The 19,149-nt window shown below is 54.7% G+C and overlaps 1 protein-coding gene across 4 annotated transcripts in view; it reads right to left on the bottom strand.

The window, feature by feature from the left end:
* Positions 1-19,149, bottom strand: part of PRKCZ (protein kinase C zeta) — a 93,422-nt gene that overhangs the window by 29,743 nt on the left and 44,530 nt on the right. The window contains exon 1 of one of the 4 annotated variants that reach the window (XM_088790052.1): positions 12,796-12,910. The exons of the other annotated variants lie outside the window; for them this stretch is intronic. The gene's annotated coding sequence lies outside the window, so the exon portion shown is untranslated. Of the gene's footprint in view, positions 1-12,795; positions 12,911-19,149 lie in introns of those variants that run through there. 4 annotated transcript variants of the gene reach the window in all.

Below are 19,149 nucleotides of genomic sequence, written 5' to 3'. Positions count from 1 at the left end.
AGATGGGCTGTGAGCTTGTGATATTTACGCCTGGCCATCCTCCGAGGGGCAGCGGCTGCCATTTAGCCAGCCTTGTCCCACCCCTCCCCGGACACAAGAGCCCCCTGAGGGCCCCTCAGCCAAACAAATCTTGGGGCAGAAGGAAACCAAGGAAGCAAACACTTGTGTTGGATCCAAGTTACCAAAACATCTCTTTCACAACACGCATCGGATAGTTCAAACCTCCCGAAGTTTTAGTGTGAAACCCTGTGACGGGAAAAGACGGGAGCTGAAGCCACAGCTGGAGCTGCTGCTGTCAGTCTCCCTCCAAACGCTCCAACCTCGCTCCTTCCAAATACTTGAAACGAATGTATGTGAAAACAAAGTCTTCAGGACACAAGGGGGGCTTTGTGCTTTTATAAAGTTCTGCGGTAAAAGCGACTTTCAGAGAGTCATGGAAGTGCCATGAAGACACGAACATGGAAACTGCAGCGGAATGTTTTTAAAACAAGCAAACGGCCAGCTCTGGCTGGAACCTGCCGGAGCCAGGCCACGCTGCTCACAGAGCAGCTTCCCTCCCTCTCCTGGGAGGTCGAGTGAGGAACTATGAGGTCTGAAGTCCCCGCAGCAGGAGCCCCATGGCCGGCGGGCAGAGGCCCAGGCAGGAGGCAGCCACCTGGCCCTCCTGCTCACACCTTGAGCTCACGCCTTGGGCTTCAGGCTGGGGGTCCACGGGAGGGACCCCTGTGGTGCACCCCCTGGCATGATCTGGGGGAAGCCTGGCATGGCAGTCCCTGCTAATGTCCACAGAACTGACTGTCCCCTCGTGTGGCATTCACACCCCCTGCCCAGCCCTGAAGAATGAGGGAGAAGGCAGGGAGGGACAGAGACAGATGGGGACACAGAGACGGCGATGGCAGAGGGAGCTGAGCTGGTCAGATGAGGACACCAGAGCCGACGAGCTGGCTCCTCCTCCACCCAGTGCTCACACCACGTCAAAGTGCAAAACTACACTCCTGGACAGCCTGCAAATTCGATCAAAGCCACCTGGCATCCTGGCAGGGACCAAGTGGCCAGGGAGCCCATAGCAGGCGGGACCAAGTGAGGGGGCAGGACAGGGAGCCCCATGTGACCCCAGGGGTGCAAGAGTGACACCCCAGTATCCACAGAGAGAAAACCTGCATCCCTGCTGAGGGGTCTGTGCCCCCCATTCACATATCAGGCCCTGACCCCACCCAGTGTGGCTGCATTTGGAGGTGGGGCCTCTAAAGGAGTAATTAGGGTGAGACGAGGTCATGAGGGTGGGGCCCCCACAATGGGATTAGTGTTCTAATGAGAGGAAGAGCCACTAGGACACTCGGCCACATGGGGATATTCGGCCACGTGAGGGAACAGAGGGAAGGAGGCCCTCCCAGAACCCGAGCCCGCCGGTACTTTGCTCTGACACTTCCAGCTCAGCACTGAGAGGGGTCTGTTGTGTCACCCCCAGTCTAGGGTCTTGTGATGTCGGCACGAGCTGACTGAGGCACCGGCCTCACTCCATAAGCAAACTTGTCACCTCAAAACATAAGGACTTAAACATGAGAAGTGAAATGACAACAAATCTCAGAAGGAAGTGTAGACGACCTTAACAATCTCAGGGGGAGAAAAACTCAGAATTTTTATCGAGATCCTCTTTATAGTTTGCTTCTGGAGGCTGGAAGTCTGTCATCGGATCAACTGTCACGCTATCCCAGTACTGTGTCCACGTCACCCTACCTCCCTTAATATGGGCCCCACAGCGCAGGAGTGGGGGTGCTGGCAGTCGGGTGTGACAGAGAGAAGCTGTGAAGTGCTTCCTGGAAGTAAAGAGGCGAAAGCTCTCGCCTTAATAAGAAAAGAAAAGTATCAAATGCTGAGGTCGCTGAGACCTACGGTGAGGAAGGACCTTCTATCTGTGAAACTGTGAAGAAGGAAAAAGAAATCGGTGCCGGTTCTGCTGTCGCCCCTCAGGCCGCAAAAGTTCCGGCCACAGTGCGCGAGGGGAGCTAGTTAGGAGGGAAAAGGCCTTGAACTGGTGGTGGGTGACGGCCGGGAAACGTGTTTCGAGTGACGCAACGTGCTTCCCAGAAAGTGTGGCGCCTCTGCGAGGACTTCAGCAAGGGACCCTGAACGGTGACCGACCACAGGCACTAGGTCTACCCAGCAGGTCGCTGTCACTGTTCTACTTTATCACTAGGCCTGTTGTTCGTCTCCGACTGGGCTCATCTGTAAACTAAACTCCATCGTAGGTATGTCGGCACAGGAAAAGCTAGTACATGACGGGGTCTGGTACCCTCCGCGGTTCACACACCCCTGGGGTCTGGGGACGTGTCCCCCGCGGGTAAGGGGGACAACTGTAAAGGTTCCCACAGACCCCAACCCCGGCTCCCCCATCGCTGCCACCTCACAGATGTTGATACACTTGTTACAATGAATGAGCCGATACTGACACATTACTATTAACCAAGGTACACACTTTGTTGCTTTCCTTAGCTTTCCCCAATTCACTTCCCGACCCGTCTGCCATCCAGGATGCCTGTTTCTCACACGTCTTTGGCGTTGATGACCCTGGCAGTCTGAGGAGCACAGGTCAGCATCCTGTGGAACGTCCCTCTCCCGCTTTGCCTGGCGTCTGACGGCCTCCTCACCGACTCCATCAACAAGTACCTCCCTTCCTGGGGAAACCCACGACCCACAATGGCAGCCACCAACACCCACACACGTTCCAACTCTGGACTCTGTTAGAAGACCCCAAGTGCAGGGCTGCGCTGGACACGGCAGGACAGTGCCACCTGCCTTCCTGAGCCCAAACCCGAGGTGACCACAAGGTCCCCTCCCCTTGCAGGCCCAGGGCCATCAGCCTCCTGGGCCATCGGCTCAACAACAGTCACATTTTTAGCGTATGAGTTTCTGCTCGGAAAGTCACAGCCCTATTCCTGACCTAAAGTGACAGCCGCAGTGTGAAAAGGAGAAAAGGCCACGTGCCCTCAGAGACCACGCGTGTGGAGCGCTCCCAAGGGGAGGCGCTCTGCGCACGTCCCCCAGCCGCGTGGCTGTGTGCCCGGCTGTGTGTCCCCCTTCTCACATCGACTGATCTCAGTGGAGATGATGCTGTGGGACAGAGTCCCGAAGACCAGCGGGCGTGCAGGAAAGGCCTCCCCAGGGACATCGGGGCCCCTGGGGGGGGTCCGGCCACACCCTGCACGTGCTGTCCTGCTGGGTCCAGGCCAAGCTCCGGAGTCAGAGCTGCTGAAAGGCACGTGACTGCAGGGTCCTTGGCACATCTCGTTGCCTCGCTGTGTCCCGTGCTCTCCACGCACATGGGACCCACCGAGGATGGAGCAGAAGTCCGGCCACAGCAGCAGCTCTTAGGGCGCCTGGCTTCCCTTGTCAGCCTCACTCCGTGCTCTGAAACTATAATTAGGACGGCTGCGGGGAATTTTAACCAGCTGTCTCTATGGTAACCCAGCATTTTGACGGCTCTGACAAGGCGAAGAAAATACATTTTAAGAACCTGAGAGCAACAGGCTGCTCAACACACCTCACACCCCCAGGTCTGGGGGCGCACGCGGCTGCGGTTTTCAGGAGCCAGTCGGGATGCTGGTTGAGGCCTCCCTTGTTCACTGGAAACAGACTGCTGACTCGTGACCGGCCCACACTAGCCCTGCAGCCTTTGGGACACGCTATGCGGGGACAGCTCCAAGCAGGAGCCAGTGAGGTGCCTCAGACCAAAGTGGCAGGAGATGGGGTGCAGCCCCGTGGTGGGGTTCAGGCAGGGCAGGTGCCCCCCCCAGGCCAGCTTCCTCCTGGGAGCAACTTCCTCTGGATTCTGTGCCCCAGGAGGGCAGGGCCACCCGTCTTTCTCCCCAGGACCAGGTGCAATGCCAGCTCATTCTAGGCAAATATTGACACACAACGCAGCAATGCAGAAGGCCATGTTTCCAGGGCTGAGATGTCTGGGCTGTCGGTCACTGGGCCGTGTGCAGGGACATGGGTGTAGGGCAGAGAGGAGGCCCCCGCACGGCCATTCTCACGTCACATCACCTGCTCTACTGGGGTTCGGAGCACTTACTCCAGAAGCTCCTGGAACCTTCCAGAAACAGGCATTTGGGATTTCGGGGGGAACTTTAGCATGGCTCTTGGGAACACACCAGGGCTGCTATGAAGCCTGGTGGCCATGCCAGCTGGGGGGCCCTGGGGGTGACAGTGGCTGGGCAGACTCCTCGGACACGGCCTCATGTGACTACCCACTGCTATGTCCCCTGGGGCTGGTCACTGGGCTTCAGGAGGCCTAGGCGCTCATCCTGTGACAGCCGCATGAATGAGAACCCGTTACTCCTTCCGCTCTACCGGGGGTCACACCAGCCATGTGGGTGCCATTCCAGGGGCCAGGGCAACACGAGTGGGACACAGGTGGGTGAGCACCTCAATCGGGACTGGAGGGCGAAGGGGCGGCTGGGGGTAGGCAGTCCTCCTGGTGGCTGAGCAGGGAGGGCAGCCCGGGCTGCAGACGGCCCCACTGGGGCCTTCCTACCACCAGCTGGCACTCCAACCCCCTGCTTCTCAGCACCAACCTGTCCCCAACTGACATGTGGCTTCAAATATGCTAGGCTTTCAGACATGAGTGACGAGTAAGTGACAGGAGCAGGCCTGCGAGAAGGGCAGGAAGCCACGTGACATGGGAGGCGGGTCCCTCAGCTTCCCCTGGGCTCCCACCACAGGGCAGCCACCTCCCACGTGCCCTCGTGTGCATGAAGGGGCCCTCTGCAGCCACGACACTGCAGGAAACCTAGGGAAATTCAAGAAACACCCACCTTGGCCACGCACAGGGGGCGCGAGATGAGGGCTGCGGCTTAGGGGTCCCAGGATGCACAGGCCTCCCGGGGTCCCCTCAGAGATGTCCCCCCATCATCAAATACCTTCAGTAACCGTTAAGAAAACCAATCCTAAGAGATGTTTTCAGACGGAGGGGCTATATTATAACAGTTCAACTTCCTAATAATTTTTATCGTCAAGATAATTTGTCACGATACAAATTACGTTTGCATGAAACGGCTGAGCAATATTTTCATGAAGATTCTATGGAGAAATGTTTTCCAACTCCCAAGTAATTTGTTGCAAATAAATTCACATTGAACTCAACTTGTTTCTATGTAAAGGTTTTCCCTCATGGATTCACTTAAATAGTAGATACATATTTAAATACATATATTTACAGCGCTCTGCGGTGCCTCCCTGTGCTGGACAGGATGTCCCATGCCCCCAGACCGGGCTGGTGCGCACAGCACAAAGCAAAAGACACCCCAACAGAGCACTGTCAGGCGTGACCATGCTCACCCAGAAACACCCAGACCAGGAGAGTGGGAATGTCAGTGGTGCTGGGAAAGCGACTGGACGGGCCGATGACACAGCCAGCGGTGGTCCAACCTCACGTTCAAGAACAGTCACTGAAAGCTGGAAAACAGCAGTAAAAGTGTGCAGGCATCCCAGACTGGATGCGAGTCAGAACAGGAGACAATGCCTGAGGGACGTGTCTCTAGGGCTACCGCATGTCCTCGGTATTTGCTGACTCCCTGGAGAGCAAGGTCTAGAACTTGTGGGTATGCAACTGAGAAGGAAACTGGGGTTCGGGGTGACCCAGACCATCCAGACGACAGAACTGTCCCCGCTCAGCCTGCCCTAACACAGCACCTCAGCCTGGGGGCACAAACAAGAGACGGCTGTTTCCATCTGGAGGCTGGAGTCCCAGACCAGGGAGCCCACAGGGCGGGTGCCAGTGTGTGTTGCTGTCCTCACGAGGCACACAGCTCTCTGGGGTCTGTTATAAGGGCACTAATCCCATCACGAGGGCCCCACCCTCATGACCTCATCACCTCCCAAAGGACACATCTCCTAATACCGTTACATTGGGGTTAGGGTTTCATCACAGGTATTTCGGGGGACACAGCCCTCTGCCTGCTCCCCCAAACCCATGTCCTTCTCACATGCAAGACACATTCATTCCACCCCAACAGCCTCCAAAGTCCTGACTCCAGCATCAACTCTAAAACTCATCTAAACATCACCTACAGCATAGGGTGACACCGGAGCTGTGTCCCTCCTGAGGCAAATACCCCTCCACCTCGAACCTGTGGACCCAGACAAACTATGTGCTTCCAAAACACAGTGTTGGGAGAGGCCTAGGGGCGAAAGGGAGAACTGGGGAAGAGGGGGAGGTGACAGGTTCCAGCAAGCCCCTGGCCCAGCGGGCAAATCTGCCAGACCCTACAGCTCAAGAAGGTTCTCTCTGTTTTGATGGTGTGCCCCCGGGCCCACTGGGGCGGCAGTGCCACTTCCGCCCATGGGCTCTCTCAAGATCCCAGAGGAAAGGGAACGGTGAAGAATGAGGCTAAAATGCAGTGCGTGGCTCCCGAGGTGCCTGCTGCATCCTGAGCTGCATATGTTCAGGGCAAGAGGCCAAGAAACCCACCGGGCAGCTGTGCAAAGCTCGGAAAGCTCGGCAGAGATGCTGACGGACTCATGGTGCTGGGAGACAGAAGCTGGAGACTGGGGTCCCAGGAAGCCCCCAGCAGAGATGACAGAGATTAAAGGAAGAGAAACAGACCAGCCTCAGCAAAATCAAGGTGATTTGCCCACAGTCCACCTGCCAAAATAAAAGTGAACATTTTCATGAGGAAAATAACATCATTCAGGGCTGCTACCGTTTCACAGGGTCTGACGGTCAGTGTCTGATGGTCACTCGCAGTGTCTGATAATCAAAAATTAGCAGGCAGGCCAAGAAATGGACACACAGGACTGAATAGTCAACAGAAACAGACTCACAGGTGATTTGCATATTCAGATATATTTAAAAAGGTAGACGAAATGAGAGAAGTTCACCAATGAACTGGATCTACAAAGAAAGAATCAAATTCTAAAAATCCTAGGGGTTTAGAAATCCTACGTGTAAAAAGTACAGTAACTGAAATTAATAATTCAAGATATAGATTTAAGAGTCTATTAGACAGACTACGAGACAGCCGTAGGAAGGGTCACAACTAGAGCAGAAGGGCACATGGATTCAGGTTCGCAGGCCTGGGGAAGAAGAAGGTATGAACAGGACAGTATTTGAAAAAATACTCATCAATCTTTTGCAAAAGAGACAGAAGACATTATGCCCCAAACCCAAAAAGCTCGACAGACCTGTTAGGAGAAGTTCAGCACTTCCCCCGCTTTCCCAAGGCTGCTGGAATAGAGGACAAAGACCATTTTTAAAGCAGCCAGAGGGGAAAGGGAAGAATTACCTTCAGGGGAACAGTGACGAGATTGACAGGTGACTTTCCAACAGAAAAACCAAGCCCAGAGGACAATGGATAACACCTGCACAGAGACCTCAGTGTGTACCCAGACTTCAGACCCAGTGCAAAAAGTCCCTCACAGATGAAGGAGAAAAAAGGCATTTCACGGAAACAAAACCAATTAGCTGTCTGCAAACTGGTGCTAAAAGAAATCCTAAGGGGAGTATTTTAGACAGAAGGAAAGTGGTCTCAGCTGCAGGCCAGACCCGCAGGAAGAAACGCAGCACACGGAGGTAAACCTGAATGAACACTGCCTACAACAGTGGTGACTGGGGTTTAACACGTGTGCATGGCTCACACATGTGAGAGCAACAGTGTAAACATGACAAGGGGGGAGAAACAGAACGGAAGTGCTGTAAGGTTCTGGCCTTATCTGGGAAATGGTGAAAGCATTATTGAAGACACATTCCAGGGCTGTGTCTTCAATTTCTGAGGTGGCCAGAATATAGTTTTAATATATCTTTTAAGGTGTTACTTAACAAAGCTAATAAAAGAAAGGGGGATGGAATAATAACACTTGATTAAGCCAGAAGACAAGAAAGTAGGCCAGGGCCGGCCCAGTGGCTCAGGCGGTTAGAGCCCCGTGCTCCTAACTCCAAAGGCTGCTGGTTCGATTCCCACATGGGCCAGTGGGCTCTCAACCACAAGGTTGCCAGTTCAACTCCTCGAGTCCCTCAAGGGATGGTGGGCTCCGCCCCCTGCAACTAAGATTGAACACGGCACCTTGAGCTGAGCTGCCTCCTGAAAGGCTCAGTTGGTTGGAGCACGTCCTCTGAACCACAAGGTTGCCGGTTCAATTCCTCGAGTCCCACAAGGGATGGTGGGCTGCGCCCCCTGCAACTAAAGATTGAACATGGCACCTTGAGCTGAGCTGCCACTGAGCTCCCAGATGGCTCAGTTGGTTGGAACCACAAGGCTGCCGGTTCGATTCCCGCAGGGGATGGTGGGCTGTGCCCCCTGCAACTAGCAACGGCAACTGGACCTGGAGCTGAGCTATACCCTCCACAACTAAGACTGAAAGGACAACTTGAAGCTGAACGGCACCCTCCACAACTAAGATTGAAAGGACAACAACTTGACTTGGAAAAAAGGCCTGGAAGTACACACTGTTCTCCAATAAAGTCCTGTTCCCCTTTTCCAATAAAAATCTTTTAAAAAAAAAGAAAGTAGGGCAAAAGAGCACAAGGTGGGATGCAGCGAATGGTAAGATGACAGATGGAAACTGTCACACATCAGTACGGCATTAAACATAAACAGACCAAATGCTGCAATTAAAAGGCAAGGACTTTCAGACCGGACGAAGAATGATCACTCATTTCTGCTGATTAGGAGCCATTTCCAAAGTAAGACAGAGAGAAGCGGAAAGTAAAAGGATGGAAAAAATACACCTTATAAACACTAAGCTCCCTCCACACACACACACACTCAAGCTGGTCAAGTTATACTAATATCAGACTAAAGAGACTTAAATGCGAATAATACTTTTCACCTTAAAGAACAGCATTTCATGGTGATGAAAGCGTCAATTCAAAAGGAAGGTGTAATGATCCTAAATTTGCACGCACCACATATAGCACAAAATACATGAAGAAAAATCAACAAAATTAACAGAAAAAAAAACCCTAATAGTAATTTAATATCTATAGATAGCGAAGATATTTATAAAAAGAATAAAGTTATGAACTATGTCCATAAATGATTTAGACTTTAAAAAATCCTTAAAAACAAAACTTACTGAGGGTGACAAAAGTAGAAATACAAAATCTGAATAGCTGATGTCTGTTTAAAAATTAAACCCAGAATTTAAACATTTCCACAAGGAAAACTTTAGACTCATAGGGCTTTACCGGTGTGAATTCTTCTAAATAATTACGTTGGAAGTGATACTAATCTTCTGTAAAATCTTCCCAAGAATTAAAAAAAGCCCAACTAATTTTAAGGCCAACATGCCTCCCTGTTAGATTCTGGCAACATGACGAAACAGGAAAATTACAGGCCAATCTCTCTCGTGAACGTAGTTTCAAAAATACCCCCAAAATATGAGCAACACAGAGAAAGGATACTATGTGACAACCAAACAGGGTTACTAAGGGGATGCAGGCTGGCTTAGAATTCCATCAATTGTATAATTCACGGTATTAAAGAACAAAAGAGAAAAAAGTTCCAGCATGTCGACAAAGAAAAAACAAAAAAAACACAGCATGTGGTAAAATGCAATAGCATTCAGGATTAAAAACTCTCGAGGAGGAAGAAAGGAGGACCTTCCTCCACGTGATGGTTGGGATTTATTTACAAAAGAAAAGTCGCCTTTGGTGGTGACATTCTGGACGCCTTCCCCTGAAATCAGGGCCAAGAGCTCGTCATCACTCCTGTCCCACGCTGCTTTGGAGACGAGCTGTGCCAGCGTGCCAGGCAGCACACACAGGGGTGGGAAGTAGGAAGGAGTCATTCCTTGGTGAAACGGAAGCCCACGGAAACCTGGGACAGAGGGCTGGGCTGGCTCACAAGCACGTGGCAAGATGGCGGGGCCACAGGAAACCGCTAATTGCATCTGTCCACACATTACCATAAACACATAAAAAACAAAACTGACGACGGACTTATAACAAGATATTAACAGTCATTACGAAGCTGAATTTTAACTGCAATACTGGCACACAGACCCGTGGGACAGACGCCCTGAAACAGGCCCCACACAGATGGTCACCTCATTTGTGACAAGGGTGTCACTGAAATGCAGCAGGAAAAGAATGGGCTTTTCAATAAATGCTCCTGGGTCCACTGGCACTCACCAGGGCCCCCACCACATAGCTCACGAGAGCGTGCCACTGGCGTGTGAGTGTGTCCAGGACCTCGGGTTAAGGGGAAGTCTCTCCAACAGGATACAGAAGGAACTAACTGTAAGCCTTCACACTGTTTATGAAAACGGGGGAGGCAGGCCACGAGGGAAGACGTTTGTAACAGGCAGCCACAGAATTCATACGTAAAACATGAAGAGCTCCTACAAATCAATGGAAAAGGTGAACAGCCCAATTTAATTGCTTTTATGCAACCCGATTTTGAAACTGGGCAGACTCGGAAGAGCAGGTCCTAAGCAGCTGTGAGAGTGCGAGTGGACACTCACCCTCGAAGGGATGAGGAAAGGCAAACTGAGGCCACCGTCTGGTAGCTTCACAGCTGCTCTGCTGGCAAAAATGAGGAGCTTCTGAGGGCCCAGTGCTGGGAGGATGTACGAGGAACCCCCCCCAACCAGACTCAGTGTGTAATAAACACATCTGGCTCCTGGCACAGCGCCTAAGAACCTTGGAATCTCCGGGTGACAGAGTGTCATCTGTGCCAATGAGGTAACTGGTGATGGGCCTGGATGGCTTCAGGCGGGGGCTGGTCCCCAGGAAGACCAGGGCAGGACTGGGGCTTGGAACATTCAGCCCTTGACCCCCATGGAGGGGAGGGGCTGGAGACTGAGTCGGTCACCAATGGCAATGATGGAGCCCCCAGGACAGGGCTGGACAGCTTCCGGTTGGTGAACAGGTGGAGGTGGGGGGAGGGCGGCCCAGAGAGGAAAGAGGCTGCGCAGCCCCTGCCCACACCCCTGTGCACTCTGCCAGGGCCGCTTCTCAGGTGGCCCCTCCCAGTGAGCCCGGAAGACGCAAGTGCAGCGTCTCCCGGAGCCCTGAGAGCCCATCCACAGAGTCTCGAACCTGAGGAGGGGTGTTGGGGACCCCGGCTGACAGCGGGTGGTCAGAAGTCCCATTGGTCCCAGAATTGAGCCTGGAGTCTGAAGGGGGCAGTCCCGTGGGGCTGACCCCCAATCCCAGGCAGTGTCAGGACGGAGGTCAACTGCAGGACCCTTGGGCATCAGAAGCGGTGCTGGTTCTGACTGGAAAACCCCACAACCGCTGTCAGGAGACAGGGCCGAGTGTGGGTGGGGATGACGACGTGGGACGCGGTGGCAGAGGCCACGTGAGGTGGGCAGGCGCAGACCCCAGGGCCCCAGTGCCCTGTGTGCGGGCACCTGAGACGCGGCCAGGGATGGTCACGCAGCGCTGTCTGCAGGGGCCGGGAACCGGCATGTTCGGGACACAGGAGGAAGTCCCCGCAAACCATGCCGGTGGCCCGTGACCCAGCACAGGGACGGATAAAGCAGAGCCACACCAAGCACTGTGGCCATCTCACCAGCAGGATGCTGAGCCCCATGTGACTCCATGATGGAGGTGCTCAGAAACAAGAACAAGCACCTGTGGTGGCAGAGGCGGGGGTGGGGGGGTGGCTTCCCGAGGTGGGGGAGGGGCAGGTGGGGCAGGCGAGGCAGGCGGGGCAGGTGCAGTTGGGGGAGGGAGGAGACTGACAGGTGAGGGCTACACCTTGATCAGCGAGAAGGTTTCCTTTGTAAAAACCCACTGAGTTGGACACTCTAGACCAGGGGTGCCCAAACTTTTTTCAACGTTTTTTGGAATTTGCTGTGGGCCAATTAACAATGGGTTGCGGGCTGCAGTTGGTCCTCGGGCCGCAGTTTTCACACCCCTGCTCTAGAGTTTACATCTGATGGAATCTTTATTTCAACTTAAAAAATTAAGGAAAAAAAGGGATCAGAGAACGGGGGCCCAGGTCCTAACATCGCATCCACGGAGAGCTGAGCTGCCTGCAGTGGGGCAGCCTGCGGGTCTGACGCTGGTGCCTGACTGTGTCTGAGTTTCTGTATTTGCTCCATAAGATAAACTGTTGGAGCCACACTCAAAAGTCACCGGGCAATTTGATAATCCCTGTATACTATTTTTAAAAATCCACGTCTAAAAAGAATTAATGTCTACCATATTCTCATGTGTCCAGTGAAATAAGGCATTTCTCAGGTTCTCAGTTCTTCCATCACCAGACAGCCCTCACATAATGGGGGGGAAACCGAGTCAGGCAGTGGGGCTCGGGCCCCAGTGTACCCCGTGCCCACACACTGCCCCAGCACAGAGCACCCACATGGCAGCAGCCTTATGCCACACCGCCCATCTCCTGACACCTCACGCTGTCCCACAAACACGACACACCTGCAGTGTCCTCGCTTACGGCTTCGCTGTACAGCACGTATGAGCCACGTGAGCCAATGGGAACTGCCCCAAAGCCAGCCAGGGGGCCCGACTGGTGGCACCTCACTCTGTGACCTGCGCCCTCGGCCACCTCCAGGTCTCCACACATCAACACTGTCATCTCTGCCCTCAAAGACTGGGGCGTTGGGTCCCCTTCTCTCTTTATCTCAACACTCATGACCTTAACCTTCCTCCTCGGCCACACCCCAGACCTAGCGTCCCTCAGAATCACCCCCCAAGCTCCCCACTCCTAGCAAGGACTGGGCCACAGCCACCGGTGTCAACATCAGCCTCCCCTGCACCCCTGGTGCCAGCCCGCCCTCCCACACGCCCACGGAATCCCAGAGCCATCAACTGTTAGAAATACCGACTTCACGTACCACTAAGAAGGAAGACAAATGTCGCCAACGAAACTGGGACACACAGCCCTGCAAGACGCACCCCGATTTCAGCTACGTTAGGAAGCGAGAGGCTTGTCCTAGAACTGATGAAACCTGGGCGGGGGCTGCCCCCCAGCTCTTCTGGAAGGAAACAGTCCTGTCCTTTCTCTACGCTGGTCTTTTCCACTTGGCTGGCAATTTGGGAACTTCCAGATGGACAGATGGTTGGACAGGAGGTTGGACACACAGGTGCCAAATGTTTGTGAACCCTGAGACTGAGAATCAAATCATACAAAACAAGGTTTGGGGAAAGGATCTGGAACCCCCTGCCCCACTCAGGAGCTCGGAGAGGGTCTGACAAGGGTGGGCTCTGTCCCAGGCAGGGCTGAAGGCCAAACAGTGAGTAAGGAAGGGCCAGGCTGAAGGCCCTGAAGTGTCCTCAGAATCTTGGTTGGTGGCAGCCTGGAGTGACAATGGTGAGGGGCAAGGCGGGAGGTCCTCTTGGATTAGCCAACCCTTCCGAACAGATCTGAAACCAGGTGACCAGTGGAGGGGAGCTTGCAACCAGCGGACCAATCCCCCTACCCACTCCCCCCCACGGCTCCTTCCAGCCCTGACTCAGCACCACACACATCCCTGCCCTGCTGCCCCCCCAACACACACCCCTAGGCCCACACTGAGCCACCCACCTCACATGCCCTCACTGCTTGGCTCTCATCCCCCGCTCATCCTTGGCTATTGTGTGGTCCTCTCCTGTCTTCCCAGGTGACCCCCAAAATACCACCTCAGTCTCCTCCCACCACCCCCGCTGTTATGGGCTGAATGTCTGTGTCCCCAGAATTCAGGCGGAAGCCCCAACCCCCAGTGTGATGGTGTTAGTTGGTGGGGCTTTTGGGGGTGACTGGGGGAGATGAGGTCACGGGGGTGCCCCCATGGGATTAGTGCCCCTAGAAGAGACACCAGAGAGCTTGTTCTGGCTCCCTCCTGGCCGTAAGGGCCATGAGAACACGGCATCAGCACACCAGGGAGACACCTCACCAACACCTGCCCTGTGGGCTCCCTGGTTTCAGACTCCAGCCTCCAGACCGAGAGAAACAACCGTCTGTGACGTCACTCCATCTGTGGGGCAGGCCATGGCGGGTGGGCTGACAGACCACAGTGACCTCAGACCCCGGCTGCTTCTGATCTGACCCCATCCCCACGTCCCAGCAGTTCTGCTCTCTCGACACGGCCGCCCTGCCCAACCATCCTGAGGCCGCGGCAGGCCCAAGACCCCACAGACCCGCATCCACAGATGCCAGGACCCTCCACACAGGTCACCCCCAGGTGGCCACGCTCCCTCCGCACACGTTCACGCTTCAATCTGTGGGTGCACAGAAGTGGGGCCCACCTGTGTGGTCTGGAACCTTCCCGATGACCCAGCTGCACCAACACACTGGTTCCCTCCCTCGTCTGCTCAGGGCACATCTGCTGATACTGGGGCACTGGGATGGACAGAGCCCATGCCACATAACTGGGGGTGCTGCCCTCGGGGAGGCCAGGGCTGGGGGAAGCAGTTCATCTCAAACTGCGCTAGGATGACAGGCGTGGCCCCCCAGGGGAAGGCGGAGATGGCCACGAGCTGCTGAGACACCAGCCCAACCCCCACCTGCCAGGTGCTTCAAGCCCCCCCACACCCCCTCCACCTTTTGAGGCTCCATTGCCCACCAGCCCAGCCCGGTCCTCCCAATGGCTGCTTCCCAGTTCCCAGGGCCCAACCTCCCCACACAGGAGTTTCCACCCGTGATGGTTTGAGGGTGGGCAAGTGACCAGCGCATCAAGGGGCTGCTGGGACCTCAGTGCCAGGATGGAGACCCTGCCTGCACCCCGGGGTGTGACCCAGCAGTGACTGGACCCCAAGGAGGCGCCTGGCAGAGGGGGAAGCTCTCCGAGGAAGCCGGGGTGCAGAGCACGACCAGGCCAGTCCTGGCCTTCGCTTTCCTGCCTCAGATCTCTGCGCTTGCGCCCACCTGTTTACTGCTCTCCGTCGCTCACCGGAGCCCTGAGGAAGTGCCCTATGCCCCTCCCCGGGCAGAAACCCCCACTCCCCATCCCATCCAGCCAGTGACCAGGACCAATTGTGCCTCTGGCCGCCTCTAGATTCACCCCTTGTCCCTGCCACCTCCTGCCTGCCCTCCCCAGCCCCCTGCTGACCCCAGCACCAATACGTCAGGTCTCAGTGCACACACCAGCACCCACTGATCCCACACCCCGCCCGTCTGCTGGCCGTCCGCTGGCCGTCAGATGCAGCTCAGTCCTGAGGTTATAATTAGCATGTGAATTTCTGTTACTGCACTTGATCATGAGAACAATCAGGTGTGTGGGGGGGTGTGGGTATCGTGGTCTCCATTTCACAGAGGAGCAAACTGAGGCCACCCGGGCCAAGGTCCCCAGGGGAGCTGCACGTGGCTCCCAGGCTCCCACCAGTGACCCCGTCTGCGTCTCGCCCTCACTCCAGGACCCCTCCAGCAGGGGCCAGAAGCTGCCCACACCACGGTGCCGGCAAGTGCCTGCGGCCGGCTGAACAACGATGGCCCCAGACGTCCCGGTCCTTGTCCTCAATACCTGTGATGATGACACCTCACATGGCAAAAGGGACTTTGCAGGTGTGAGTTAGTTAAGACCCTGCGATGGGGATGAGCCTGGATTATGTGGGGGACCCAATGTCATCACAAGGTCCTCATACGAGGGAGGCAGCGGGTCAGAGTCAGGAGCAGCGGTGAGCCTCTCGCCCCAGCTCTCAGCGTCTCTGCACCAACCTCAGACGCTCCAGGGAGCCCGGCACAGGGTCACACCAGGGGCCTCAAACCTGCGACACGGCCATCTGGCCCTGGTCAGCAAAGCCACGGCCAGTTCTGTCGCCGCCTCCTGCCTCCTTCCAGTAAGACGGTCAACTCGTTGGTTCAAACTGTTATAGATGCCGGCAGCACAACCGGTGCTCTGCCAGGACCCGGAAGGGACAAGAACACAGCCCCAGGACCGGGGACCCAGTGTCATAGGAACACGGCCCCAGGACCGGGGACCCAGTGTCATGAGAACACGGCCCCAGGACCGGGGACCCAGTGTCATGAGAACACGGCCCCAGGACCGGGGACCCAGTGTCATGAGAACACGGCCCCAGGACCGGGGACCCAGTGTCATGAGAACACGGCCCCAGGACCGGGGACCCAGTGTCATGAGAACACGGCCCCAGGACCGGGGACCCAGTGTCATGAGAACACGGCCCCAGGACCGGGGACCCAGTGTCATGAGAACACGGCCCCAGGACCGGGGACCCAGTGTCATGAGAACACGGCCCCAGGACCGGGGACCCAGTGTCATGAGAACACGACCCCAGGACCGGAACCCAGAGGGGACAAGAACGAGGGCTCCGTGCGGCTGCAGGAAGAAGCAGGAGCCGTGGAGGGTGGAGTGGAGCCGAGCGGTGTGGCCTCGAAGCCGCCCCCAACGGTGCCCGGTCATGAGGCACTGAACACGGGCTGCAGTCAGCTCGGCGACGACACAGCAAGAGGAAGGAGCCACAGGGACACAGATGAGGCTTCTGGGATGAACTTCCAGGGCTGGCGCACGAAGCCGCTTCCACACACACGGCGGTTCCACTTTCTGACACTCTCAAGACACCAAAATTAAGGAGCCAGAGAGCAGGTCGGCGGCAGGCAGGGTGGGGGGGCCCGAGGGGAACACGAGGGACAGCCCTGTGTGGAAGGAACATCCTGCGTCCTGACTGGTTCCACACGTGATGTCGCCAGCTGACATCGTGCTCCGGAAACACAGCATAACACGGGCCACAGACCCCCCTCTGCTGCAACTGCCCATTGCAGGGACCTGCCTGATTTTAATTGATCCAAAAACAAACCATTTTTAAAAATTGAGACAGTTGGGGAAACTGGGATATTTGCTACCTATTTGGCGATGTTAAAAATGACAATAGATGTTTCCTTTTTTGTTTTGGTGAGATAGTGCTATGGAGTCTTTTAGAGACCGCTGCTGAGATATTTATGGATGACACGATGTCTGGGATTTGGGGTTGAGGGAGGGGGTACATGTTGGCCAGAAGTTAAGGACAGAGCTAAATGAGGGGTACATGGGGCTGCATTACACAATCCTCTTTACTTTTGTAGATGCTCAGAACTTTCGTATTAAAAATTGCTTTTAAAAACACACCAAGAAACTCTTTTCCGCCTTTTGGCTTTCACACCCACCCTGAGCTGGAATGCTGGCTGCGGGGGTTGGGACGCAGGCCTCTGCCTTCATGGGCCTCTGGCCACTCCACCAGCTGGGTGGGGGCGTGGGGCACACAGCTCTCTAACCTCAGGAACCAGCCGAATGCACTGAGACCACAAGGAACAGAGTGATGCCCCCCACCCCTGTCCCACTGTTACCCTGCGGCACCCCTTTGACCATGGAGGGACCTCCCGTCAGGACTCGTGCCAGTCCCTGGGGACAGCCCTGTCCACCCTGGAGAAAGGATTCTCGTCCATGGCTACGAGATGTCTCAGAAATCCTCGTGACGTCCCCAGCTCGTGGCCCCCACAGCAGCGCCCAGATGATCTGGCTGGCCACCCCTGCTCCAGTCGCAGCTCCCAGCCATGTGACTACCTACCCAAATCTATTTCGCTTGGACATTCACTGAGAAAGACCTAACCTGACACTAGAACCCCTGAAGACTGCACTGACTTCACTCTCAGGCAGACCAAGGGCACAGCCCTGTTTGAAGTGAGCCCAGCCCACTCACAACGCGTCCCCCACACCCTCAGCTCCCTTCAGGGTCCTCTCTGCAAACCCCTGCAGGCTCTTGTCCCCAGTCGGCTGCTGGCCTGAAGTGCTGTCTTCTTTCCAAGAGCAGACTGAGTGCCAGGGCCAGTTAGAAGGGCCATTCGCCCCCCACCCTGGGCTGTGCGTGTTTGTTTCTGGGCCGTTTAGTGAGGCAGGGAGTGGGGCTGCCTTTTTGGACTTCTTTTCTGCAAAGGTGGAATAAAGAAAAAAACTACATGAAGTCTAGGAATCTATGGCCGCCCCCAAACAAATAAAAATGTAACAGAAGGCTTGTAACAGGCCACGGTGCAGCTCACACCAGACCCTGAGGAAAAAATATAAATTAAAAACGAACTCCTGGGGCAGAGCAAAGGGATGGGGCCCAGGGGAAGGACCGAGGTCAGGGACAGGCGAGCACCGGCTCTGACCTGTCACCCTCCTGATGTTAGAACCCAACACAGATTACGCTCCTCCACCCACGGGACAGGAAAAGTAGCTCTCCTGTGTCTGGCAGAAAGGAAGAGAGGAACAGAGGGAAAGGAAATCGGGCTGTTTTTCCAAACCCCCATCCACAATCCTCCCTCGTGAAAAGAATCCCACAGATAGTGACGTGGTCCCTGGCACACTGGTGAGGCATTATCACGCCTGCTCCTGTTATGTTTCTACTATGTGTATGTCACATAGCGGCTAAGTGTTTATTATGTATCTATTATATTTGTATCTCCACTATTGCCTATTATATGTCGACTATGTATCTGTTATATGGACTATGTATCGTATACCTACTATGTGTCTATTACATGTGGTGTGATAAAAAGAAATACAGTGAATGCTTAAATTGCCATATACCAGAAGCGATGTGTGACGTGGATGTTGTCATGATGGAAGATGATTTGTGGGACGCTTTAAAACACACCTTCTCTCAATAGTTCACACCCGACTGACTGCACCAAACAAGTTGAAACTTGTCACACACTGTTATTAAGGCTCGATGTGCCACTTCCCGTATTGAGGATCCCTGCCTTTCCGTGGGATGGCACTCGGCGGCAGCAGTCACCGTATTTTCTGACCACACCAGAAAGGCTTTGTGTCACGCATCGCTTCTGGTAACGGCAATTTCTGTCAAATAAAAACATTGTGGTGTGTCCTCATCCACCTTATTCATCGGACCTGGCACTATGCGACTTCTGGCTCTTCCCCAAAGTCAAAATGACCATGAAAGAAAAATGTTCTGAACTGATTCAGGACATCGAGGCAGCCATGACAACACAACTAAAGACACTCACAAAAGAGGACTTCCAGAACTGCTTCAGAAAGTGGCAAGAACGATGGCATGAGTGTGTTCAAAGTGGGGGGGGGGTGTATTTTGAGGGGGGTTAATGGCAATGTGTCTGTCTTACTGTAATAATATTTTGAAATGTAAGCATTCACCGTAGTTTTTGATCAGACCTCGCATATATGCTATGTAGCTACTATGTGTACAGTATATTTCCACTCTGTGCCTCCTGTGCGGCGCTGCTGTTCGTTCCAGGGGAGAACACACTGAATCTTTTCCTTCTC

The sequence above is a fragment of the Rhinolophus sinicus genome, chromosome 14 (genome assembly GCF_057876585.1).
Source record: "Rhinolophus sinicus isolate RSI-liver-muscle chromosome 14, RSI-T2T, whole genome shotgun sequence".
NCBI classification, from domain to species: Eukaryota; Metazoa; Chordata; class Mammalia; order Chiroptera; family Rhinolophidae; genus Rhinolophus; species Rhinolophus sinicus.
Note: the sequence above shows the minus strand (reverse complement) of the source record. Positions and strands in the feature narration are given on the sequence as shown.